The 26,295-nt window shown below is 46.8% G+C and overlaps 2 protein-coding genes across 3 annotated transcripts in view; both read left to right on the top strand.

The window, feature by feature from the left end:
* LOC125963856 (metabotropic glutamate receptor 7-like) overlaps nt 1–19,752 on the top strand; it is a 205,624-nt gene extending 185,872 nt beyond the window's left edge. For both annotated transcript variants that reach the window (XR_007476276.1, XR_007476275.1), the window contains one exon: nt 19,407–19,752. The gene's annotated coding sequence lies outside the window, so the exon portion shown is untranslated. The remainder of the gene's footprint in view (nt 1–19,406) is intronic.
* LOC125963841 (UDP-N-acetylglucosamine--peptide N-acetylglucosaminyltransferase 110 kDa subunit-like) overlaps nt 1–26,295 on the top strand; it is a 673,346-nt gene that overhangs the window by 578,424 nt on the left and 68,627 nt on the right. The gene's annotated exons all lie outside the window — the stretch shown is intronic.

Below are 26,295 nucleotides of genomic sequence, written 5' to 3'. Positions count from 1 at the left end.
CAAAACAAAAAAAGTCAAAGAAACTGCTACATTAGAAAATACTAAACGTGTAGAGTATGGGCGGCTGGTGTGTGCTCGGGATGACCCAGCCCCCTCCAGGCCAGAGAGGTGGGTGGGAAGCAGCAATTACAACAGACAAGGATGACCCTCCCTGTTTACCCCTCCCTCTGGGCCCATTTTATTCCGGGCTGCATCGTTTAAACTCAAAACACACTTTTAATATAGGGCCCTTGTAGCCATCTTGTTGTGCTACTCTTCACAACCCATGAGCAGGGTCACAGGAAACTGTAAACAGGTCTGGCTTTCCATGTTACCACTCATACAAGCCAGTGCTTTTCCACACTTGATCTACAGATCACAGACACGTGAGGATTATGCAAAAGAACAAGAACAAAGCTTTATTATAAGTTTCACATCAAAACAGGGTCCACACGAGGCCCAGCCTGGGAGGAGGTGGACACTGATGGCCTCGCCCAGCCTGGGAGGAGGTGGACACTATTGGCTCAGGCCAACTTCCTCCTCTTAAACCCCAAGGTAATGAATCGCGACCTGGAGGAGAATGACTTGGTCGATGGCCCAGTGGTTTTTTGTCCAGCCAAGCCCTGGGCAGGTGATGAGGGGGCCGTAAGAGCAAGGCTGCACCTTGCTGTGCCCAGTGCGGAGCTGAGGCTGATAGGAGTAGAGGCCGGAACCGACACACTCCTAAAGTCAGCCTTGGCTGGGCATGGGCTGCGCCCTCCGCTGGAAGTAGGGGGGCCCTGCCTGGGTGCGCCCCCAGGGATGTGATGTAAGATGGGGGCAGTAGTGCCTCCAAACCTAGGCTGCTTCTTAGGGCTGGGTCCCATGGTCACCGTGGGGTGGCTCTGGTGATGCGGGCCCCAGGAGTTCAGGCCCATGCTGCCCCCATTGCTGTGTGTGGTGCTCGGGGGCCCCCTCTTTCTTGCCGTAACTCTGAGAGCTGCAAACATGCAGCTCAGATCTGCGGGGCCGCCCAAAGCTGGGGGGCTTGGAGCAGAGGCAAAGGCTGGAGCTTTCCGTGTCCTGGGGAAGAGCTGGGGAGAGCTGCCCAGGTCCCCGATGGCATAGGTCTCATCCCGCAGCGCACTGTTGATGCGCCGGAACGCTGCTTCCTTCTCCGAGTCTAGGTGTTCGGCGGTGACCCGGAAACCCGGCTCAGGGGCTGGGGGCAGCCTCAGAGGCTCCCCTCGCCTGTGCGGCAGCAGAGGAATCCTGCGTTTTCGGGGCCTGGGACTGTCAGATGTGCAGGAGCCCTTCCTCCAGGGCCCTTTCTGCCCTCTTGCTGCCTCTGCATTTTTGTCAGGCTGGCTTTTCCTCTGGTAAACCACCGGAGCTGCAGATGGCGATGGAGGGCCCTCCTCGGCCCCTGTCTTCGCAGACTTCTGGGGCAGCCCTTGCGGTATGGCGGGACCCCCTCCTTCTCTTCACTGGCAGGAAACCTCGGGTGGAGCTATATGAGCTCGTGATGGCGTTTCTTTGGGGGCAGTAACTCATACAAGAGGTCTGCTGTTTCCTGGCGGATCTGTCCTCTGCCCACTTGGCGTGGAGGTCTCTCTGCAGAGGTCCAGGCCTGGGCACGAAGAAAGAGCCCCCCAGGGGCCTAACTGCAGATCGTGCGCCCCCGGTGTCATCGGGGCCGCTTCTCTGGTCTTCGTTCCTCCCTGTGACTGTGGGGACTTCCTCCTGCTCGGCCATCCCTTGCCCGCTCTCTCCCAGGGCCCTCAACACCGTCTTCTCTGTGCTGTAGTTGTAGTTCGGGACACAGCTGGGTGTCGTGGCCGGCACTGGCTGCCCCTGCGCCACACTGACAGTGACTGTGTCCACTGCGGACACTGAGCTGCGGGACATCGTGGAGGTGCGAGCACCCATCTCTGCCTTCCTCCGATGGCCTCGCCTGAAGATGGAGATAAGGATCCCCATAAGGAGTGCAGCGTCTGCGAGATGGTAGAATGGGGTCTCAGAGACTCTGTGGCAAAGTGCAGATGCAGAGTCACTGGACACTTGTGGGCTGGTCTGCGAGTGGATAGCCGGCCATAGACAGCTGGGTGACCCGGGCCGGCCACGGGAAGTCGGTGGGCGCGGGGAGCGGGCTGGGGGCAGCCGAGCCCTCCTGGCAGGTGCTGGTCCCCCAGTGCCCGGTGTGAGGGTGAGGGGCAGGGCCTACCTAAGTAACTGCTCCTAGAGAACTTGGGTGAGGTCGGTCCGTGAATACAGAGCTGGGCTCCGAGCACTCTCCTTCAGCTGCCAACTCGGCCAAAAGCGGAGTGCGCTCTCTTTGGCCTGTCGCCTTTTTATACTCTGAAACCTGTGAGCGAACAATGGGCGTGCGTTGGCGGGGCGCAAAAGTTTAGGGAGGGGTGGCGCATGCGCAGAGTACACGTCAGGCCCTGGGGCGCACAGGTGAGGATGCGCGCCCCTGGACCGTCTAGCGCTTCTGAATCTCCCCGGGGGTCTGAGGGCTGGAGGTGTTTGCCTTGAGGGTGATGAGCTTCTTGGCAGGAGTGCTGGCCCTTCTCCCCTGGCCGTGCCCCAGTGCTGTCGGGGTAACTAACTGTAATGGACGGGATCCCCGCCCAGCAAAGTGGGGCAAGGTCGCTGGCTGTGCAGCTCCCACAAGAGTCGGCAGCTTTGGCAGCAGCGCCTCTGCGTCCTCCTGCCCTTTCCCCTGGCGGCACTGGAGGGGAGAGCCGCTAAGAACGGAAGTGCCCACACCATCCAGATCCTGCTGGGGTGACACCTGAAGTGGTGACCAGGGCTGGCTGAGAGGGCCATACTTACCATATGACCCAAAAACCCACTCCTAGGCAATTAACCAAGAGAAAAACTTTTCACAAAACACATATGTGAATGTTTTAGCTATCTTGTCCACAATTCCTAAATATAGGACTATTGAGGTTATCCAATTTTCTTGAGTTTGTCATTTTTTAATTGTTCTTGGAATAACACTATGTATACATATTGTTTCACAGTCTAGAGTTAATATTTTACCAATTAAATAAAATTCAGAAGGCTTACATCCATATAGATTCTTTTACCTTCCACTCTTTGTTATAGCTGTCATACGTGTCACCTTTATATGACGTCAACGCCACCCTCTGAGACTGTGGTATCCTTTTTTCATACATATACAGGGAATTCCCTGGCGGTCCAGTGGTTAGGACTCAGCACTTTCACTGCTGGGGCCCCGGGTTCAGTCCCTGGTAGGGGAACTAAGATCCCGCAGGCCACGCAGCCGTGGCCAAAAAAAAAAAAAAAAGTCATACATATACAAAATAATGTAAGAGGATAATTTTTCCAGATACTTGCCATTTTTGTTGCCCTTCCTTTGTTCCTGAAGTTGTAAGCTTACTTCTTTCCTGTGTCATTTCACTTCAGCCTGAAGAAGTTCCTTTCATGTAATATTGTTATAGCAAATTGTCTGGTGATGAATTCTCTTAGTTTTCTCTCATCTCCATCAGACTTCATTTTGGCTTTTGTTTGACTTTCAGTCTTTAAGGATATCCTTGCTTTAAGGATATCATATCCTGGTTGGTCTTTTCCTTTAATACTTTAAAGATGTTATTCCATTCTTTTCTGGTCTCTGTTTTCTGATGAGAAATCACAGTCCTTCAAGTTGACATTCTGTGATGTATAACAGGTCGGTTATACAAGATTATTCTTCACCTTGGCTTTTTTATCAGGTTGTGTGTCAGGGTGAGGCTTTCTGAGCTTAGGTCTGTGTCTTGAAATCAGTGACGTTTTCAACTATTCTTTTCCTCATATATTTTCTTCTGCACCTTTCCTTCAGACCCTCCAACGGCACAAAAGTTAGAACTTGCAATATTGTTTCACATGTCTCTGAGACTTAATTTTTGTTCAGTCATTTATCCCCCTTCAGTCAGGTGGGAGGGCAGGCGGACGCACAGGCGCTGATGCCAAATCTGCCACCTCGGGCGGCGGCTGCTGAGCCAGGTACCCTGCTCTCCAGCTTTCCTGTTCTGGTGGCCGGGGACCCATCCTGTACAGTTAGAGCCGGCCGGGAGAGAAGGGGCAGCTGCCCTGCCAAGAAGCTCATCACCCTCAAGGCAAACACGTCCAGCCCTCAGACCCCCGGGAGATTGAGAAGCGCTAGACGGTCCAGGGGCGCGCATCCTCACCTGTGCGCCCCAGGGCCTGACGTGTACTCTGCGCATGCGCCACCCCTCCCTAAACTTTTGCGCCCCGCCAACGCACGCCCATTGTTCGCTCACAGGTTTCAGAGCTGCATCCCAGCAACAGGCCAAAGAGAGCGCACTCCGCTTTTGGCCGAGTTGGCAGCTGAAGGAGAGAGCTCGGAGCCCAGCTCTCTAACCAAGGACCAACATCACCCAAGTTCTCTAGGGTCAGTTACTTAGGTAGGCCCTGCCCCTCACCCTCGCCCCGGGCACTGGGGCAGCACCTGCCAGGAGGGTTCGGCTGCCCCCAGCCCGCGCCCCGCGCCCACCGACTTCCCGTGGCCGGCCCGGGTCACCCAGCTGTCTATGGCCGGCTATCCACTCGCAGGCCAGCCCACAAGTGTCCAGTGACTCTGCATCTACGCTTTGCCACAGAGTCTCTGAGACCCCATTCTACCATCCCGCAGACGCTGCACTCCTTATGGGGGTACTTATCTCCATCTTCAGGCGAGGCCATCGGAAGAAGGCAGAGATGGGTGCTCGCACCTCCACGACGTCCCGCAGCTCAGTGTCCGCAGTGGACACAGTCACTGTCAGTGTGGCGCAGGGGCAGCCAGTGCCGGCCACGACACCCAGCTGTGTCCCGAACTACAACTACAGCACAGAGAAGACGGTGTTGAGGGCCCTGGGAGAGAGCGGGCAAGGGATGGCCGAGCAGGAGGAAGTCCCCACAGTCACAGGGAGGAACGAAGACCAGAGAAGCGGCCCCGATGACACCGGGGGCGCACGATCTGCAGTTAGGCCCCTGGGGGGCTCTTTCTTCGTGCCCAGGCCTGGACCTCTGCAGAGAGACCTCCACGCCAAGAGGGCAGAAGACAGATCCACCAGGAAACTGTAGACCACTTGTATGAGTTACTGCCCTCAAAGAAACGCCATCACGAGCTCATATAGCTCCACCCGAGGTTTCCCGCCAGTGAAGAGAAGGAGGGGTCCCGCCATACCGCAAGGGCTGCCCCAGAAGTCTGCGAAGACAGGGGGCGAGGAGGGCCCTCCATCGCCATCTGCAGCTCCGGTGGTTTACCAGAGGAAAAGCCAGCCTGACAAAAATGCAGAGGCAGCAAGAGGGCAGAAAGGGCCCTGGAGGAAGGGCTCCTGCACATCTGACAGTCCCAGGCCCCGAAAACGCAGGATTCCTCTGCTGCCGCACAGGCGAGGGGAGCCTCTGAGGCTGCCCCCAGCCCCTGAGCCGGGTTTCCGGGTCACCGCCGAAGACCTAGACTCGGAGAAGGAAGCAGCGTTCCGGCGCATCAACAGTGCGCTGCGGGATGAGACCTATGCCATCGGGGACCCGGGCAGCTCTCCCCAGCTCTTCCCCAGGAAACGGAAAGCTCCAGCCTTTGCCTCTGCTCCAAGCCCCCCAGCTTTGGGCGGCCCCGCAGATCTGAGCTGCATGTTTGCAGCTCTCAGAGTTACGGCAAGAAAGAGGGGGCCCCCGAGCACCACACACAGCAATGGGGGCAGCATGGGCCTGAACTCCTGGGGCCCGCATCACCAGAGCCACCCCACGGTGACCATGGGACCCAGCCCTAAGAAGCAGCCTAGGTTTGGAGGCACTACTGCCCCCATCTTACATCACATCCCTGGGGGCGCACCCAGGCAGGGCCCCCCTACTTCCAGCGGAGGGCGCAGCCCATGCCCAGCCAAGGCTGACTTTAGGAGTGTGTCGGTTCCGGCCTCTACTCCTATCAGCCTCAGCTCCGCACTGGGCACAGCAAGGTGCAGCCTTGCTCTTAGGGCCCCCTCATCACCTGCCCAGGGCTTGGCTGGACAAAAAAACCACTGGGCCATCGACCAAGTCATTCTCCTCCAGGTCGCGATTCATTACCTTGGGGTTTAAGAGGAGGAAGTTGGCCTGAGCCAATAGTGTCCACCTCCTCCCAGGCTGGGCGAGGCCATCAGTGTCCACCTCCTCCCAGGCTGGGCCTCGTGTGGACCCTGTTTCGATGTGAAACTTATAATAAAGCTTTGTTCTTGTTCTTTTGCGTAATCCTCACGTGTCTGTGATCTGTAGATCAAGTGTGGAAAAGCACTGGCTTGTATGAGTGGTAACATGGAAAGCCAGACCTGTTTACAGTTTCCTGTGACCCTGCTCATGGGTTGTGAAGAGTAGCACAACAAGATGGCTACAAGGGCCCTATATTAAAAGTGTGTTTTGAGTTTAAACGATGCAGCCCGGAATAAAATGGGCCCAGAGGGAGGGGTAAACAGGGAGGGTCATCCTTGTCTGTTGTAATTGCTGCTTCCCACCCACCTCTCTGGCCTGGAGGGGGCTGGGTCATCCCAAGCACACACCAGCCGCCCATACTCTACACGTTTAGTATTTTCTAATGTAGCAGTTTCTTTGACTTTTTTTGTTTTGCTTTAATAAGTCTTAGGCAAATCATTTACATGCACATCTCACTCAGAGAGTATATGTCCATACAACCTAAAGCAATCTACAGATCCAGTGCAATCCCTATCAAAATTCCAATGACATTTTTTACATAAATAGAAAGAACAATCCTAAAATTCGTATGGAACTGCAATAGACTTCAAAAGCCACAGCAATCCTGAGAAAGAAGAACAAAGCTGGAGGCAACACTTTTCCTGATTTCAAATTATACTACAAAGCTAGAGTAATCAAAATAGTATGGTACTGGCATGAAAACAGACACATACACCAATGCAACAGAAACAACAGCCGAGAAATAAATCCACACACATACAGGCAACTAATTGACAGGGATCCAAGAATACTCAACAGGGAACAGATAGTCTCTTCAGTAAATGGTGTTGGCAAAACTGGATACCCACATGCAAAACAAAGAAAGTGGACCCCTATCTTACACCATTTGTAAAAATTAATTTGAAATGGATTAAAGACTTAAATGTAAGACCTGAAACTGTAAAACTCCTAGAAGAGAACATAAAGAGAAAACTCCTTAACATTGGTCTTGGTGATGATTTTTTGGGTATGGCAACAAAACCACAAGCAACAAAAACAAAAAGCAACCAATGGGACTACATCAAACTAAAAAGCTCCTGGAGAGCAAAAGAAACAATCAACAAAATGAAAAGGCAAACTAGGAATGGGAAGAAATATTTGAAAACCACATGTATGATAAGAGGTTAATATCCAAAATCTATAAGGAATTCAAACAACTCCATAGCAAAAAACAAACAAACAAACAAAAACAAATAATCTGATTCTAAAATAGGCAAAGCAGGGGACTTCCCTGGTGGTCCAGTGGTTAAGACTCCACACTTCCACTGCAGGGGGCATGGGTTTGATCCCTGGTCAGGGAATTAAGGCCCGCATGTCATGCAGTGTGTGTAAAAAAATAAAATAAATAAGGCAAAGCAAGACTAGGAAACAACTAAGTGTCCAATAGGTGAATGGATAAAGAAAATGTGACATATCCAGATATAGATAGATAGATAGATAGATAGATAGACTATTTGAACGCCACGTGTACCTAGGAAGGTTAGTTACTTAGCCCTTCTGTTTCTCAGTTTCCTGGCCAGTGATATGGAAATATTAGTAGGACCTGCTTATTCGTATTATGTTCTGAGGCTAAAAATTAGTAAATATAAAGCCTGAAGAAAAACGATGGGTACTTCATAAGTGCTACCTACATAAATGTTCAAGTATTAAATGCCTGGAAGAATAAGTAGGTCGTCTCCAGAAAGGGCACCTAGGAGGCTACAAACAGGAGGATAGAGCCTACTTTTTCACATTGATGACATGAGTAAGAAGTTTTAGAGCTCATGGAAAGAATATTATTTCTTGTGATGCACTGTGGGGTGGGCAGAGTAGGGGCTGTGACCCATATTTTATGGTTCAGGGCACTGAAATTTAGACAGATTGAGTAACTTGCCCAGAGTCACAACACTGATGAGTGATGGGTCTGAGGCAGGGGAGGGATAGAGATTCCTGAACACATGGACATGAGATCATGCCCTGGATACACAAACCAAGAGCTCTCCTCACTCCCTTTCCCACATCCTCCTGCCCCAAGGATGCTGCAGGGAGACAGCTGGTACTCGGAGGAGGTGCCTGGCCCAAGAGAATGGCTCAAATCTGGATCTACCTCCTAGCTCTACGTTTCAATCCCTGACCCCAAATACAATGTCTTTCCCCCAAATGCAGACCCCCTGATGGACCGGGGTATCCAAATATGTGTGCATCTCCCCTCCCTTCCCCCTCAGCACTTGATTCTAGCAGCTGATTTGCAGTGAGACTTCCTGGTGGTCAGGTGACCACCCTGAATGACCAGTAGTCTACTTGACTCCCTAACTGACTCAAAACCCAGGACAGTCCAAACCAACTGCCCACATGACAGTTGCACAGAGAATTAGCATCATCTTCAACTGATCAAACCTGGATGATGAGCAGTTAATATTCATTAGCTGGGAACAGGGTCTACTGGGCTGGTGTTTTGCTGGCTTAACAGATGAAGTTTACAGGCCCCCAGGGTCTCACTGACTAGAAACTGACCAATCGTCTGAGCAGCTTGGACTAAGGCCTGGCTAAGAGCAGGCAGTGGCTGCACGGGCTCTGAGTGGGCACCTTCCCTGCCCAATCCTCCCTCAGCCAGATCCAGGCTCTGCTGTACAAACTACAGCCATTGCTCCTGAATCTACTTGCTGGTATTATTTCCACAGTACCTTCAATGGAGTGGTTAGTGGGGGTGCTATTTGTGTCCCTACCCTGTTGTTTGGCCAGATGCTGATTCTGATATGCCTGAACCACCGCTGCGGATGGCCAGCAGATTATCTTGATCGCAGATGATATTCTTGTGCATCCTGTGTTTGATTCCTTTATAATCTTCCTTTTCTTCTTGGTACCCGAGTCATGATCCTGGAAAACACAACAAAAACTGAGAGAACTATTGATAAGTTGCTGGGAGAAGACATGCAGAGGTGTCAATTCATTCCCAGGTCACACATCTCTTCTCTTTGTTCACCAGCCTCCTAGGGGAGTCTAGGGGAGTCAAGTGAATCGAAGCTGGGCTGAGAAGAGGGTGTTGCAATGTGGTGTGCACTTAAAATAGCCAGCAGGCTGACTGCACGGAGACATGACTTTATTTAGTGAGATAATACAGAAAGGGAGCACAGCACAGTGACCGACAGAGTGGGGGCTGGTGCCTGATGGTCTGGATTCAAATCATACCAGAAGCCACATGAACCTGGGAAAGTTATGCAGACCCTCTGTCCTCAGTTCCTTGTTCTGTGATAATGGAAATGTCAATAGGGCCCACTTATTAGTATTACATGATGAAGCTTAATACAGCAAATCAGGTAGACCCTGATGAAAAATGATGGTTACTTCATAAATGCTACCTAAGTGTGCAAATATTAAATGTCTGGAAGAATAAGCAAGAAATGTGGTAGTGCTGCCTCCAGAGAGGGGACCTGGATGCCACAGGGCAGGGGAGTGCGGAAGGTTATGGGTGTGATGCTTTAGAGCTTGTGAAGAATATCTGTCATCACCTCCTGTGATCCCCACATCAGCCCCGTGGGGAACTCATGGTAGGTGCTGTGAACCATATTTTATGGTACATGGCACGAAAATGTTGAGATTGTAAGTGACTTTCCCGGAGTCGCAAAGCTGATGACAGATGGATGTGGGACAGGAATGTAGTTGGTTCCCTGGGACAGAAATCCCTGAACCCCTGAATCCTCTAGATGGTGCTCTGGACCCCTGAGCCCAGGGCTCCCCTCCCTCCATCCCCCCAATCCTCCTGCCTGCCCCATGGTTGCTCCAAGGACAGGAGGGGTCTGAGCCAACAGGAGGGCCCATGCCTGACCCGCTGCCTCCCTTACATGTTGATCCCTGACCCCACAGCTCTTAAATATCCCTGAAAGAAGGTCCCTTGAAGGATCAGGGGGTCCCATCTACGTCCCTACTCCCTCAGCGTCTTCACACACTGGGTGATCCTCCTGGTGGTCTGACCAGTGGTCGGCTTGTCTCCACGTGGCTCAGAGCCCTGGTCTCTCCAAGCCAGTTGCCCACATGGCACGTCTCTAACAAATTAGCTTGGTCTTCAACAACCAGCCCTGGATGCACAGGTAGTGCTGATTAATGAGGACAGTGGCCTGCTGGGCTGTGCTTGGTGGTTTAGTGGGTGAAGCTGGCATGCCCCACTGTCGCCTGACTATTGATGTGAGCCACTGTCGGAGTAGCCTGGGCTACGGCCTGGCTGGGGAGGGGCCGTGGCTGCACTGGCTCTGAGGGCGCACCTTCTCTGCTCATCCTTCCTCATCAAAATCCAGCCCCTACAAACTCCTCATCCATCCCTAGACCCTGCAGTGGCACAGGAGAGAGGCCCATGCCCTTCTAGAGGGACCCCTCCATAGCCACAGCCTAGAGACCCCATCCCAGGACTGTCTCTGAGGATGACCCAGGCCCTCCTAATCTCTGTCACCAAATGTTCATTCCACTAACCCAATGGCATTGTCCCTTCTCTCCACGTTCCCAGGCAGCACCCAAACACCCAGTGATCCTGTCCACATCAACCACTGGAAATACCGCCACGAAATCCTAGTTTCCTTCCTTTCTGAAAACCTCTAGATTTAGACTGCTAATATTTGCTTTTGGATTTTGACATCGACATTCAGAAGTCTTTAGCCTGTAATTTCTCCTGTCCTGTAATATCTGCTGCGGGTACGACATCAGTATTCTCCTGGTCCGATGAAAGCAGTGTGGGTGTGTTCCCTCTGTATCTGTTCTCTGGAAGAGTGTGTAGGAGACGGGTATCGTTTCTGTCTTAAATGTTTGGTAGAAATCAGAGGAAGCCACCTGGCCCTGAAGTTTGTTTTGTGGCGAAATTTTTTTGGCATCTCTTTCTAATTGAAGTTTACTTGGTGTATTGTACAGGGCACAGATCGTAAGCGTAGAGCTTTATGGTTTCTTGTAAATATAAACACATCTGTTACCAACACCCAGTTCAATATACAGGACGTCCCCAGCACCCTGGCTGCCCCCTGTAGAAGGGGAGAAGAATAAGTGCTAACTTATTCGGTTATAAGAATGAAATCAGTTACACCATGTATATTCCAAGTGCAGTGATTTACACACAAATAACTCAAAATGAGTGTGGCAGCACAATCAGAAAGTAGTGGAGGGTGCTGGAGGGCTGGGAGAATCCAGTCCCTTTGGGATTTCCGCTGTGGAGGTCGGGCCAAAGTAAGGAAGCTGAGAGGAGCTTCTCAGAAGCATCTGGGTTTTCACAGAGGGAAAAACTACTGCTCCCCAGAGTGGAGCGCCCACTGTAATTCACTGAGTCCTCCCTTTGTGGAGGGTGCTTTTCTATACTTGTGTGTTGTCTTACATAGAAATGTTTAAAAAAAAAACCGAGGAGGAGATCAATTTTGCTTGATGTAACAGCCTTTCACTGTTAAAAATAAGACCTATATCTAAAATTTATGCTAAATCTGTACAGCTCCGACAGGAAGTAACCGGCACTCACTAGCTGACTCAGGAGCGGAGGGGGAGCAGAGAGGCGGCCCTCCTTCCTTGGCCTCGTGTCTCATTTAAGCTGCCAGACGCTGCACAAGCTCCATCCCCTCTGAGTCTCAGGCTGAGGCCTCCAGGTCACAGTCCTCACAGGTGTCAGACCAGAACCTGCCACACAAAGGCAGGGACTGGAGTCAGTGGGGTGGTGGGCTTCCTGGGGTCGGTGTGTGGGACCCAGGGGGCTACTCAGACCCTGCAAGTGACTTTGGGCCCTGACATCCCCAGGGCTCACATCCCCAGGGCACTGGGGCCTGTTTGCTGCTCTTTGCCAAGTGTGTTCTGGTAGCAGAGAGACCTGTCCTACAGGGGCGATTTAACCTGGGCATTTGGCCGGGTGGCATTCAAGTGACTGGTCCACTGAACAGTGAAAGTGATGCAGAGGAAAGGGGAGGCTCTGGGGTTCCAGGGTGAAAAGTGTGGGTCCCTCCCACCTGGGCGCTGTGAGTGGGAGGTCTGATGACACAGGTGGGAGTAGTGACCCTGTCCCTCCAGCCCACACGCAACACGGCCCATCATGAGACCAGCACAGTGGAAGTGGGCAGAGAACTGCAATGTTCCCTTTTCCCCTAATAATCATTTTTCTTTCTTTAACACCCCAGCCAAACTTGCCTGTGCTTTTTAATTTAAAAATATCCTGATGCTGTGGTCATAGAATCATAAATTCTATAGCTTTGCTGTATCCCAACATGAAAAGTTTGTAGAAGACACTGCTTTTCAGCAGGTAATAAAACCAGATGTATTTGTTATCTAATTTTAAGGTCATAATTAATTTGGAATCCTGGCCCTTTAACTCATCCTAAATTAGCATTGCTTTGAATTGCCTTCATTTTGTGTGTGTGTTGTATTCAATTTTTACACATCTATGGTAAAGAGAAATGGTGCCATGAGGTGACCCAGGCCCTTCAGTGGGGCTCCACAGAGGCTGCGGGGTCCCCAAGGGGTGGGCAAATCCCAGCCAGGTGTGGATCCTGCAGTGTCCCCTACCGGATGCCAGGGCTACCGTGTGCCCACAGGGATGCAGCAGCGCTGGGCCAGGTGAGCTGTCTGCTTGCGTGAGAAGAAGCCCCGGTGCCTCTGTCCTCCTCACCCTTTCCCCAGGACGCCTGAACTGGGGGGTACCAGGGCCACTTCAGATATCTCACCACACCTGGTGACTTACTGGGGATGTTGCCTGCTGACCTCGGCGGGTTGGGAGGGCAAGGCTGGGTCCTGCAGAGGGAGATGTTGAACCTCACCAGGGACACTCTTTACAAAGAACACAATGTGAACAACACCTCCAGGAGTGATGTATGTGGTGACCCCACAGATGCCTTCGGCCCCCCATCTAAACATAAGAGCCTGGCATCTTCAGGGGTTCTATGGAACCGGGACTCTTCACTGGTGAGATGCACTCAGGTCATCCTCCAGTTGCCTGCCCAGATTACCACCATTCTCTTCTCTCCACCTTTTTGTTCACATGCAGTGGTGACCACCTCCGTGCTCTTCTCTGGCTTTTGGGTTTTCCTGAAGCGCAAGAAAAAAAAAGTCAGGGATGGCAAGGGAAGCACATACACTTATTTGCCTTCTGCTCTTCCTCCTACCCTCTCCAGGCTCACATTTCCTCTTCTTGTTCTTCCTCATCCTTTTACTTCATCCCGTCTCTTGAATCCAGGACAAAAGAATTTCTTTTTTTTTTTTAATTGCATGAGTCAGTCTTCTTTTACTTATTTATTTATTTTAAATGTCCTTATTGGAGTATAATTGCTTTACAATGCTGTTAGTTTCTGCTATATAACAAAGTGAATCAGCTATACATATACATACATCCCCATAACCCCTCCCTCTTTTGTCTCCCTCCCACCCTCCCTATCCCACCCATCCAGGTGGTCACAAAGCACCAAGCTGATCTCCCTGTGCTAAGCGGCTGCTTCCCACTAGCTATTTTATGTTTGGTAGTGTATATATGTCCATGCCACTCTCTCACTTTGTCACAGCTTAACCCTCCCCCTCCCCATATCCTCAAACCCATACCGTTTTTATGCTAAGTTATATTCTACATGTAGCTGGAAAAATGTTAAAAAGATTTTTAAAGAACTGCACATCTATTTTTGAAGCTGATTTGCCTGTTCAAGGCTTGCTAGCACTTTATCCATCTCAGTACTATTTCACTTAGTAAACAGATGCAGTTGCCACAATTGCTGCATATGTGTCTGTGTTCCCTTCTAGGCTATATGTTTTTGAAGTTAGAAACTATATTTATATCACAGCCCCTATGTATAGCACAATATCCATTGCTAATTCAGATTGTGCTTTAAGATATGAGAGAAAATTTAACACGTTTATTATAGTCATAAACATCTAGCAAACCAACCAGAAAATAAAAACTAATTTTCAATTGGTTGGCCAAGAAAAAAAAGAGAGGATAACCTAGTGCAAAATCATATCTCTAATAACTACTGTTGGATTTAGAGCACACACATGCTAACCTTATTTTAAAATATCTTCTCATCAAAGATTTGAGGTTGGACCTGAAAAACTTATATCAGAAGTGAAAATAATTATGTGGTCTGACCAGCGTGGATCACACAAAGTAAGTGTATACTATGTATAAAGTAGATAAACTACGAGGTCCTGCTGTATAGCACAGGCAACTATATTCAATATCTTGTAATAACCTATAAAGGAAACGGATCTGAAAAAGAAATATGTATATCTGAATCTCTTGGCGGTACACCTGAAACACAACATTGTCAATCAACTATACTTCAAGTAAAACAAAACAAAACAAAGTAAGTGTAAAGGGAAGTATAGTTTTATAAATTCACCTCTGATATCCAATGGACCAACTGAAAGAAAACGGAAAGTACAACTTTCTAGGAGACAGGACATGGCCAGCAAACAAGGCCATTACCCTCGGTAACGGTCATACCTGCCAAAAGATATACAGACTAGCCTGCATTCATGAATACATAGGAATTCTTCATTTATCTGGCATTGTTAGGCAATGAGGTATTGTATGTTAGGAGAAGTTTTTTTAACTGACAAATTGAAGAGGAGTTATTTTAACCTTCACTCGGTAATTTTTTTCTAAAATTAAGAAATGTATCCACTGGTGCATCTAATGTTTCCGTGATAACTCGGGGTCATCAGTTCAATCAACGTTTGCATGAATAATGCAAATGGAAACAAGACAGGCATGCTTACTGAAACTGAAAATGACATGGCACTGGCTGGAATAACTGATGAGAGAGCAAGAAAAAAGCAAAAATGAAAACAAACCGTGATCAAGAACCAATCAGTCAAGTTCTGACTTTCTGTACTTAGTTTCAAAACGAGATACCACAAATCCTAGCGAGAGACTCCAGCATCATTAGCTGTCTTTCTCCTTTGTTTCCACCTTCCTTTCCTTTCCCTTCTATCCTAGACTGTTACAGGCAGTGCTTATAGCTGCTTGCAAGACAAATTCTAATACTTGCTTTCTCTCACACAAACTTCACAATATGTCCATGTGATAAATAGTATGGAATTAAGGACAATTCATCACAGGGACATCTCCTATGAAAATAAAATTAGAAACTAGCTTCTAAACATGCAGAGAGAAGGGCGTGGTGTCAGGCACTAATTTCCTTGGGAATTCCTCTCCATTTCTAATAGACGTTCTTCTTTACCAAGATCCCTTTTTATTGGTGTCCCGTTCCAGACTGCTCCACTCCGCCCATCCTCATCCTGTAAAATACATTCACACTCTTTTGTGACCCTATTTATTTTCCCATTAAATAATCAATCATAGAACTGTCGGAATTAAATACAGAGTGAAATTAAAATACTGGAGTCACATGGAGGGTAGAAGCAGCTCCACCAGAAAATACTGGGCATGGATTTAAAAGAGGCTGCGTGGGACTTGCTCTTGTCCAAGTTCTTTCTCAAGAAGTATCTGAAATAAGCCTAAATTCAGAGTTAATCAGTCTGGCCTGCTTTCTCAGGTGGACTGGAATTCATTGCTCTTTCCCCTCAACTCCCTGATGTCAGTGGCACTTTCCGGAGGGGAGGTGGACTTCTCTGCCTACTGCAGAAGCTCAGTTCCCCCAGGAACCACTCCCCATCTGAATCCCACACTGGAGGCCAGATGCCAGCCTTCCCAGAACATTCATGATCTCCTTTCAGTTTTTAACCTGCTCAGATTGAGTCCCTGTAGACTCTTTCTCAGCTTGAAACCTGATCTTCAACCCCTTCCCTGACCTTGATGGTTACCTGCCTACTTTAGGCCTCAGGTGCTTTAGCTATAAATCGATATATTTGCCCTTAATTCTAAAGTTTTCTTTCTAAAGCTCTACAATGTGTGGCTCCTTGAAAATGTTTCTCTTTGCTGGTTTTAATTTTGTAGAGAATTAAAACCACAGCTACTCTAAAAGACAGTAAGTTGCATTCGATAAGGAAAGTGTGCTTCTGTAGTTAGATTAACAGGGATGGAAGACGACTTAGTATGTTTTAAGATACTCATGATCCGTTCTCGTGAGAGTCGGGGGAAGAAGGGGAAGAGAGTTAATAAAATACCAAACGATTGTGACAAATTAAGTTCACCAAGATGTAGCTGATTAGTTACTACTTGAATAAGCCACACAATTCCAATTCAAATTGTCCTTTATTTTTCTAAGAAGGATCCCAGTGAACTGAGTCCCATGTTCAGTAACTCCACGTTCAATGGGTTAGTCTTTAAAAACTGTTATCTTGCTGGAAGAAGAAATATTGCCCATCAGTCCTAATTGATGTTTAGCTATCACGCACATTTGAAATAAATTTATTACTTTGCCTGATCTCAGTGTAATACATTCCAAAGGGGCAAAGAGCACATGAAAAGTTATGGAATCTCCATCTTCTACACTGAAGTATGCAATAAATTACATATTATTTGGCCGTGAAATTCACAAGCCATAGATACCACACCATTACCATTATACAGTGGTAAACAGCAGGTAATGAGAATGATATAAAACAAAACAGACTGTGTATGTTGGCACTGCTGCCAATAAAACAATCATTAAATGCATTCATATGCATCTATGCTAGGTAAGCTCTTTAGCGCAATTGCTACGAGTTCTACATACCTGTCAGGATATTATATATAGCCCAGTTTCTATGGCCTTTATTCAAAGACGCTGAGAAAGGGTTACTCTGGGTAAATTCAGACCTTTTCTCAATATAGAATTTGGTCAACATGCATTCTGAACAGCAAAATTTCACAGTGCTTTCAATTTTCCTACACTAATTGCCACCTCAGCAAATGCAGGATTAAGTATAATGGATTATAAGAAGTTAGAAAGGAAAGATGGAAGAAAAGAAGGAAGGTAGAAAAAAGGTGGGTATGGAGTACTTCAACATTTATGTAGAGTGGACCTAAAACTAAATTGAGGTTTCCCTGAACTATTAGCATACGCTATAGAAACTTAAATGAAAAAATTAAAAAAACCAGCAAGGGAAACTCAAAGATTCTTTGTTTTTTCACTTTACTGCATATACACGTCCATCTTAAACAATGTATATGCTTATATCCAATAAGAGAGCATTGTTTTGCAAGGCTATTTGGGTTCTATCAGCATGTAAAGGTCGGACAACTCAACTTTAGCAGAGTTAGCCTTCAGGTGAATAATTGCTTCTTTCAGGTTGTGAGCATTTGAATTCTCCAGAAATGTTTCCCAAAAAATGAAAACTAAAAGAGTCCTATGACAGCGTCCTTTAGAAGTTTTATAATATCAAGGCTTTTGGAGGAAGAGTATCCTTGTTGATTACCAACACAATGATTCCAAGCAGGTCAAATTATGCTGAGAATATTATATAACAGAACCCACTTCACCTCCATTATACTGACAATGATCTTCCTTACTTCAACCTTGTGCTTTTTAGTAAAGTTGAAAATACGGAGCCAAGAACAGACAGTGACAATGCCAGAGACTCAGATGTACCAATAGGTGCCTTCAGACAACATCAGCCACCCAGGCCAAAGTCCTGGTTTAAAACATCCCAACATGAATGAATCTCAAAAACCATATGCTGAGCAAGTGAAGCCAGATCAGAAGGGCACCTACTGTATTATTCAACTTACATGAAATTCTAAACTGGGCAAAAGTCATCTCTAAAGATAAAAAACAGATCCGTGGTTGCCTTGGGGTGGGAGATGGGGATACTTTTGCAAAAGCCTAGGAGGAAACTTTCTAGGGTTTTAGGATTGTTATCTATCTTTATGGGGCTGGTAGTTAAACAAATGTATACATTAATTAAAAGTCACTGAACCGTTGACTAAAAATGTCTGCATTTTATTGTATGTAAATGATACCTTAATAAGGTTGATTACAAAATGAACCAAAACCAAAACAAAACTGAAGAAAAACCTCTCAAGACCTCAAAGAAAATACACTGTTTTCTTCCAGGGTACCAGATTGGAAATGAGGCATTGGTCTGTTCTACCCTCAGATTATCTCTAGGATTATCTAGTCTATTTTAAAGCACTAGAGTCCCCTATCAGGAAAACTCACCCCATGTTTAATTACTTTGATTTCTTCTCTGCCTCTTCTCCCAACACAGTGAAGTCATTCACGGAAGAAAAGCCAGCTTTTGCCAAATTTTCATCATCATATATTCTTTCCAAAGCTATTATTTATGTAATAAAATTTGGCTACACTTTGTAAAAATCTAGCTTTTTGAGCCTTACAAATCTTAACAGTTAACCTATTGCCTGCACTGGAATTTGGAAAAAAATTATTTTGAAAAGGAATAGCTGAGACTTGACATTTTTTGTGTGTGTGATTTTCTCTTCCCCTAAGAGAGAAGTGAGTAGGAATGAGAAACACATACATAAAGAAAAATAAATTTATCTTGCTGCCTTTGCATGGTTATAATTTATAGGAGGCCCTTTTCAACAATAATCTATTATCAGAATCAATAAAATATAATCTCCATGCAGGCCAGGCCAGGATATTTGTCTCTTTTTCAGCAGATTGCATTACAAACCACATTCATGGATATGCTCCTTGATGATCTTTGTAATACTGTAACAGTTGACCATTTCCTCATGCCTCTTCCCCTTAACTTCAACCTGGTTTTTCACTAATGACCTCACATTTCCTTCTCTATCACTTGGTTGTGGGCCTCTTTTCCAACTCCCAACTCCAACTCGCATTTCACTCTGGAACCAAAGGAAGACTCACACCTTCCTGCTTTAATGATACCTCAAGGTCATTACCATATTGTGATCACCCTGAAGAATAGCCAGACAATTGTTATTTCAGAGCCATCTGACAGTTTGTAGCTCTAAAAATTAACTAAGGACCGCATTTGTCAAAAATATCCTAGTTTAAGATTTTGGTAATACAGCAACAGTAATTCCGAAGTCATTTATGACAATCAGTGTGGGAAGCACCCTCCTTCAGGAAGATCCTTTTCCATACAATATTCTTTCCATGTAAGGAAGAATGGCCGTGGAAAGTAACCTTTTGTGGAAAGAAATACTTGGCTTTGAGAAGGCTTGAAGTTCATACATTTTTCTTGAATTAGATTCCCCATTAATTACTTTATCCACAAAGAGGTAATTATCAGAGTTATGTAAGCAATTAAGGAGATGCTACTCCACATTCTTTCAGCTTGTTGACCTTTCTCACTTTATTTCATGTGGCTATCTGAAACATCAGTGATTTACATGTCTTTCTTTCTTTTTTTTTTAACAGATTTCTGTGTGTGTGTGTCCCCATGATGAAAACATCATTAAAATAAAATATCAGGAATACACTCTTAAGAAGCAGAGTCGACTTAAAGTCCTAGAAAAAATGAAAGCACTAATATTCATGGACAACTCTACACTCTGAAAGTTACTCCACATTTTGTTGACCTCTCTTTTGTCTAGGAGTTTTTCAAATTTTCTACCATGATCATTTCTTAGTTTTATAATTACATAACAAAGGCATTACATCATACAATCTTTTGTTATCCATTGCAATTTTAAAACTATTCCTTTCCTTGTCCTCAGCAGATATGTCATAGATTATTAGTACATAAGCAAAGACTTTCAACGTAACAGTACTTTATAGTGAGAAGAACTATACTGAGCTATCTCTATCCTAAAACAATGCACTAGGAAAGCACTAGGAATTCTTAAACACTAGGAATACAGAGACAATCAAGGGGCAAGTTCCTTGCCTTCGAGTATACAGGATCATTATAGCAAATGCTTAAATAGCACTTAGTATGCAACTCACCACAGCAGTCTTATTATCCTCCTTTTTAATAGGTGAGCAGAGGAAGCCACAGGGAAGTCATAGGGTAAAGCCAGAATTTGAACCTAGGTAGACTAGTACACTCTCCACGGCTTTAACTACTACGTTAAAAATATATATATATATAAGTTATATATATATATATATATATATATATAAAACTCCAAGTATTCCAAAGTTACAAAACACTTATCTACCAAAACTCAAAAAGGAGCACACAAACTTGCATAGAAAATAAACATGTGGGTTTCCCTTGTGGCGCAGTGGTTGAGAGTCTGCCTGCCGATGCAGGGGACACGGGTTCGTGCCCCAGTCCGGGAAGATCCCACTGGCCGCGGAGTGGCTGGGCCCGTGAGCCATGGTCGCTGAGCCTGCGCGTCCGGAGCCTGTGCTCCTCAACGGGAGAGGCCGCAACAGTGAGAGGCCCGCGTACCGCAAAAAAGAAAATAAACATGTAAAAGTTCATAAATAAACCACAATATAACCTGCTCCACATAATATACTGACTGCAGTGTCCTGGGCCTCTCCCATCCTTAGGTAGCTGGAAATTACAACAAAATAATACTTTTCACCTTTGGAAGCCACACCATCTCTCATACCAAGCAACCAATTACTTCCTTAGAGAGAACAGGAAATTAACCTGAATATCATAAAAAATATATATATAGCATTAGTGATGTAGAATCTTTGTTTAAAGACAATAACTTCAATAGCAGAGGGAACTTTACCATTGCAGGCTTCAGATAACCTCTATATTTCTCAGATTTCATGCTAAATCATAAAATGCCATATTGTGTCTGAAGCTATTTTTTCAATAGTCCATTTTCTTAAATGGACTAGCAAAGCCGTAAATACTGAGGAACATTTTGGCTCTCAAATCCTAAAGCCATTCTGATTATGCCTGGGTGATCATGGGGACGTCATCGGAACTACCAGAGGACTGGCTGAAATACCAGTGTTCTGGCCAGCTTACAAATTAAAAATTATACAGAATCCAATTTTATTTTTTTGTTAAGTAATTCCTATGAGGCTTTTGAGATGTCACTGTAAAGTCCTTTCATGTGTAATCTTTATCCATTAGATAGGGAACAATGCCAATCCCCGTCATAAATACTGTCACAACCTGACACTGAAAATCCATTGCAGCGCATAGGACCTGCAAATAGGATGTGAATCACACAAATCCACTCATTCAGACAATCCACAAATGTTCATTTTTAAGTCTACTATATGCCAATAATGTACCGGCCTCTCAGATGCTAAACCATGCTAAATGCTGAAACAGACATACTCAGTTCGGGCCCTCCTGGAACTTATTACCTACAGAAGTGCCTTCGTTGTAAATGGTCAGGTCTCAGCCTATGCTATTATCATCAGCAGGTGACCAAAGGATAGAGCTTGCTTCCCTTCCGAGGTAATAAACAGTTCTTACACCTGGATGGGATGCAAAGAATAATCTGACTTCTGTTCACCAGGGCATGAATTAAACTGTCCGTGCAGAAGAGATAACAGATGGTGTGAACCCCAGATCCTAGAAACGGGCCAGGCACACGGTAAGTGTTCAGCTTTTCAAAAACAAATGAACAATCACTTCCTTTCCTAGATCTTTACACCCTTCCTCTGTTGGCTACTTTCTCTCAGCTTATAAACATCCTCAAATATACTCACTTAAAAAAACTCTCAGACCTATGATCCTTTGGATATTCTTGTGGTTAACCTAAGTCTCTACCATGCCTTCAAACACCTGTCCTCCCAAAAGCCCACATCTGTACCTTGGGCCCAGACCTGTCTACCAGGCCCCTCTAAAGCACTGAAGATGAAGGAAGATCCTCTCGCCACCCCCAATCCCTTTCTACTGTGCTCTGTATCTCTCAAAAAGATGCAGCTGTGAACTGTCACCCACGCTTGCTGCCCTCCCTTTTCTAACTGGTCACCAGGCCTCACCCATTCTCTCTCAGATCTGCAAAACCCGGTCCCACCTTTTATAACTTAAGTGGGACCCTTAGATTACAATTCACCCTGCACCCAATCAACTGCCTTCCACATGGAGGTCCAAGTGAGTCTCTAAACCAGAATTCCATTTCACTGTTCTTTGGTGTTTCCTGCAGCCTTCAGGATAAACATCCAAACTTCTGACAGGACAAACAAGGCGCCTTTCTGTTGGGCCCCACTAAGTTTTCAGTATCGACTCTCATTTCTTTCCCAAACCCTGAGTTCCAGCCCTGTACATTAGTTTTGCCATATTTTCTTACATTTCTCAAACTTCAACACACACTGCTTTCTCCTGCCACCCCAGGAGCTTCTACATATCCTTAGAGAGGACAGCCCTTCCTCCAAGAATCCTACCCTGAACTTTCCCTTCCAAGTTTCTGTGCTCTGCAAAGGGGAAAGATGGCGGGGAGGGATACATTAGGAGTTTGGCATTAACATATACACACGACTATATATAAAATCATCAACAAGGACCTACTGCATAGCACAGGGACCTCTACTCCATATCCTGTAACAAACTGTACGGGGAAAGAATCTGAAAAGGAATGGATATATGTATAACTGAATCACTTTACTGTACACCTGAAACTAACACAACATTGTAAATCAACTATCCTCCAATATAGAATAAAAATTAAATTAAACAAAAAAGAGGTTCTGTGCTCTGTAGCAGCAGAACTCACTTCTTCCAGAGCACTGACTCCTGTGCTTGTGTTTACTTGCTGCCCAGTAGAAGGGAAGATTACCTAGGGCAGAAGCATCGTCTCCAGCAGCCCTTGGTTCTGACAACTCATTCAAGTGCCAGGATACTTTACACACATAACCTGCTTAATTAATTCTAAGAACCCACAGAAAGAGTGGTTTTTAATGTCATTTTACAAGTGTGGGGATTGTAGTGCAAAAGAAACCTGTCCAGGCCACAGAGAGCATCAGCCCTGGAATTCAAACCCTAAGCTGCCTTGACACCGGTGCTCTTTCCACTATATATGATACACCTATTGAAAAAATATTTTTTTCCTGAGCCCTGTTTGAATGGAAAGGAAATGAAGCTGGGATATATCCATTTCCTAATCGCTTTGGTGTGTACCAGGCAAAGTCATTCAACAGACCAGGTAACATCTGTGCAACAATTAACGATGCTCCAAACTGTGCTAAGTGTTCTACTTTGTAGAGTCTAGAAGCATTAACACAGTGCATCCTTGTAACCGCCACAGAGGCTGGGTCCTGTGAAGCCCATGCTACAGATGAGAACACTGAGACCTTGAAGCCTTAAGGCACTCGGCCGGGGTCACCGAGCTGGCAGGAGTCCTAGGCCGCACGCCCCGTCTAGTGCACGTACACCCGGTCACTGGGCACCGGTTCTAGTGCCCACCCTCCACCGTTAACCATTTAAAACCCCGCTTCTCAGCGCCCACACGAGGGCCCCTGGAAGCGGGAAGTACAAACCTGTCTCGACAAGCCGTGGCTGGAAGAAGCTCTGGATACAGATCAGGGGCAGAGGGTGCTCAGGAGCGGCGCCCAGTCTACCCGCGGAGGCAGAAGGCGTTAAGTCCAGCAGGCCCTCCCTCAGGGAAGCCCGCACGGAGGGCAGAGGCACCGAGTCCTGCAGCGCGCACAGGTCCTCAGAGCGCGAGAAGGAGTCGGCCGCGCTGTCCGGGCGCAGCTTCACCGAGTGTTCACGGCCTGAGCGCGGCCTCGGGGACGCTGGCTGCACACAGGATGCCCACACCCGCCTGGGGGCCCCGGCTCGCCTCCAGGCCCCTCGGGCGCCCACCGCCCGGCGGCTGCGGCCCGAAGATATAGGGCCACGGGCCCCAGCTAGGCCGGGCCCTCCATGCCGCGCTCCGGAGCCCACGCGCGGCCTGGTGTTGGCGCGGGCATCAACGCCCTCCCGAGGCGCGCGGTTGCGGTTTAAGCCTCCCGGCGGGCTCGTGGAGGCGGGGCTCGAGGACTTCTGCGCGCTCGCCGTGCGTCCGCACGCAGACCCGCCTCCCTTGACGACGCGGCTTGAGGAGCAGCACGCAGACCCGCCTCCCCTGACGACGCGGCCTGAGGAGCGGTGTCGGCAGCTTCGAGACTAGGGCAGCGCGAAAGGTAGGAGGTGTGGAGAATTTGGGGTTTCCAAAAAGCGTTTGCTGATTGATCCAAACAAAAGTGAGACTGGTTGTATCAGCGCATTTTAAAAGTAGTTAAACTCCCGCTAAGTGTCTGTGCTCGCCCCGCCCAGGAGAGAGCTTGAACTCCGTGAGGGACACAGGAAAGGCTGAGTGAACGTCTGCCTGTGGTCCCTTACCTGGTGCACAGGTGTGTGAATTTCTGCGGAGAGCTCTTAATTTCTGTCGTTTCTGCTGATTTGACACGCTGGTTGGCAAACGGTGACGTGTTCCGTGCATTCAGGACATGATCGTGGTTCCTAATAATCACTTTGCTTTGTACTGACACCTCCACAGAGAATTTACTACTGAATATCCACTTTGCAGAAGAGAAAGTGAGGCGTAGGAAGTGAAGTGACTGAGTAAGAGGAAGGACTCAGACAATTGGTGTTAGTAAATTAACCCTGCAAGGAGGCCGTTAGCCTGCGGTGGCTCTAGCGATGCGGCCGCCTACTTAAACCAACCCAAATCTAAGCCTGTCAGCGCCTCAGGGTGACGAACACCGCTGAGGACACCCAGTCACAAACCACCAACTAGGCGTTAAAGCCATAGCAAATCACTGGTTTCCTTGCTTTGCTTCTGCCCTTTTAAAATAAACATCTCTGCAGCTCCTGTGGCTGGAGTGCTCCTCACCTCTTCCGCTTTGTGGTGCGTGAATTGAATCTATTTTTGCGCACATAAAGTGTTAAAATTTTAAATATGCCTCAGTTTGTCTTCTAAGATTGGCCGTAGAAGTTGGATTTGTGTCCAGTTTCTAGAGCAGTGGTCGTCCTCTGTTCAGGCCTTAGGCGTTACGTGTACAACGTTCCTCTTCTACCACCACCTTCTGGATGCCTCCACCCACTACCAGCTCCCACGCATCAGTTCCCCTAGATGTGGTCAGCAATGGCTTTTACATGTAGCGTGCTCACATTATAACATCGCAGACACTCCTCCGTCCTCCAGCCAGCGTGTGAAGTGAAACATTACCATTCCTGTTGAAGAGTCTCTGATGTGACCACTTTCCCAAACACAACCACTCCCCAGCTGATCCTGGGTAACCACTCTTCTGAACTTGGTCTCCATCAGTGGCATGGATGTCTTTCTATGTAGGCTACATTTTTAAGTATTCTTAAACTGCATATCGTATTCTATTTTGTTTTCTCTTGTTACTTGCTTTATTTAGCGTTATCTTTGCTAGGTTCATCCATGCTGACACGTAAAGATCTGTCTAGTTCATGTACTTTCCTCGCTACGTAGGAGTCCCATGTAGGGAAATACAATAATTTATATGTGCATTTTCCTGTTGATGGACATTTAAATTGTTTCGAATTTTAAGTATGATTTCTTTTTTAAAAAATTTTTATATCCTTTTTAAAGGTTACTTTACATTTACAGTTATTACCAAATATTGGCTATATTCCCTGTGTTGTACAATACATCCTTGAGCCTGTCGTACACCCAGTAGTTTACATCTCTCACTTCCCCACCCCTGTATTGCCCCCTCCTCCCCCTCTGCACTGGCAACCATTAGTTTGTTCTCTATATCGGTGACTCTCCTTTTTTGTTATATTCGTTCAATTGTTGTATGTTTTAGATACCATTTATAGGTGATATCCTACAGTGTTTCAGAGTTCAAAAGACTCTCACGACAGAAGCCAAAAGGTAAGAGCCATTTTACATTGATAAAAAGCATCTTAACTACGTAGAAGCAGAAAATGAAAAGAAAGAACTTTGCATTACATTTAATAAAAGCTTAGGGAGATCTTTGTGGTATATTAGTGAACTTATTTGTGGAAATTTAGCCATGTACATTGTGTTGGAGAGGCACCAAGAGTTCAAGAACTCTCACAATTTGAGTACACAATTGCCTTACTTGTAGGCATGGTGGCAGCCATTTACATAACAATGATTTGGAGGATGTTGTGTTAGTCAGCTCTTGCTGTGATAATGCTTTGGAACAAATCGACCCAAAACTCAGTTCCATAAACAAGAATTGATTTTTCTTGGACCTATTGGCTAGCTGCAGTGTCTCTCTTTTAGACCTCTAGATGGCTGGTTTTGCTCCATGTTTTGGGTCAGTTTGAGGTCTGTAACACACATCTTCCTCTGGAGCCCAACTGTGAGGCCGCAGCTCCCAGGCCCTGTCTTCTCACAAAGTTCACTGAAACATAAGAGGTGAGCCCAACTGCACAAGCCCATTTAAGGCCTCTGCTGCT

The sequence above is a fragment of the Orcinus orca genome, chromosome 3, assembly GCF_937001465.1.
Source record: "Orcinus orca chromosome 3, mOrcOrc1.1, whole genome shotgun sequence".
In the NCBI taxonomy this organism is placed as follows: domain Eukaryota; kingdom Metazoa; phylum Chordata; class Mammalia; order Artiodactyla; family Delphinidae; genus Orcinus; species Orcinus orca.
The sequence above is the reverse complement of the archived record's forward strand: the minus strand, read 5'-3'. Positions and strand labels throughout refer to the sequence as shown.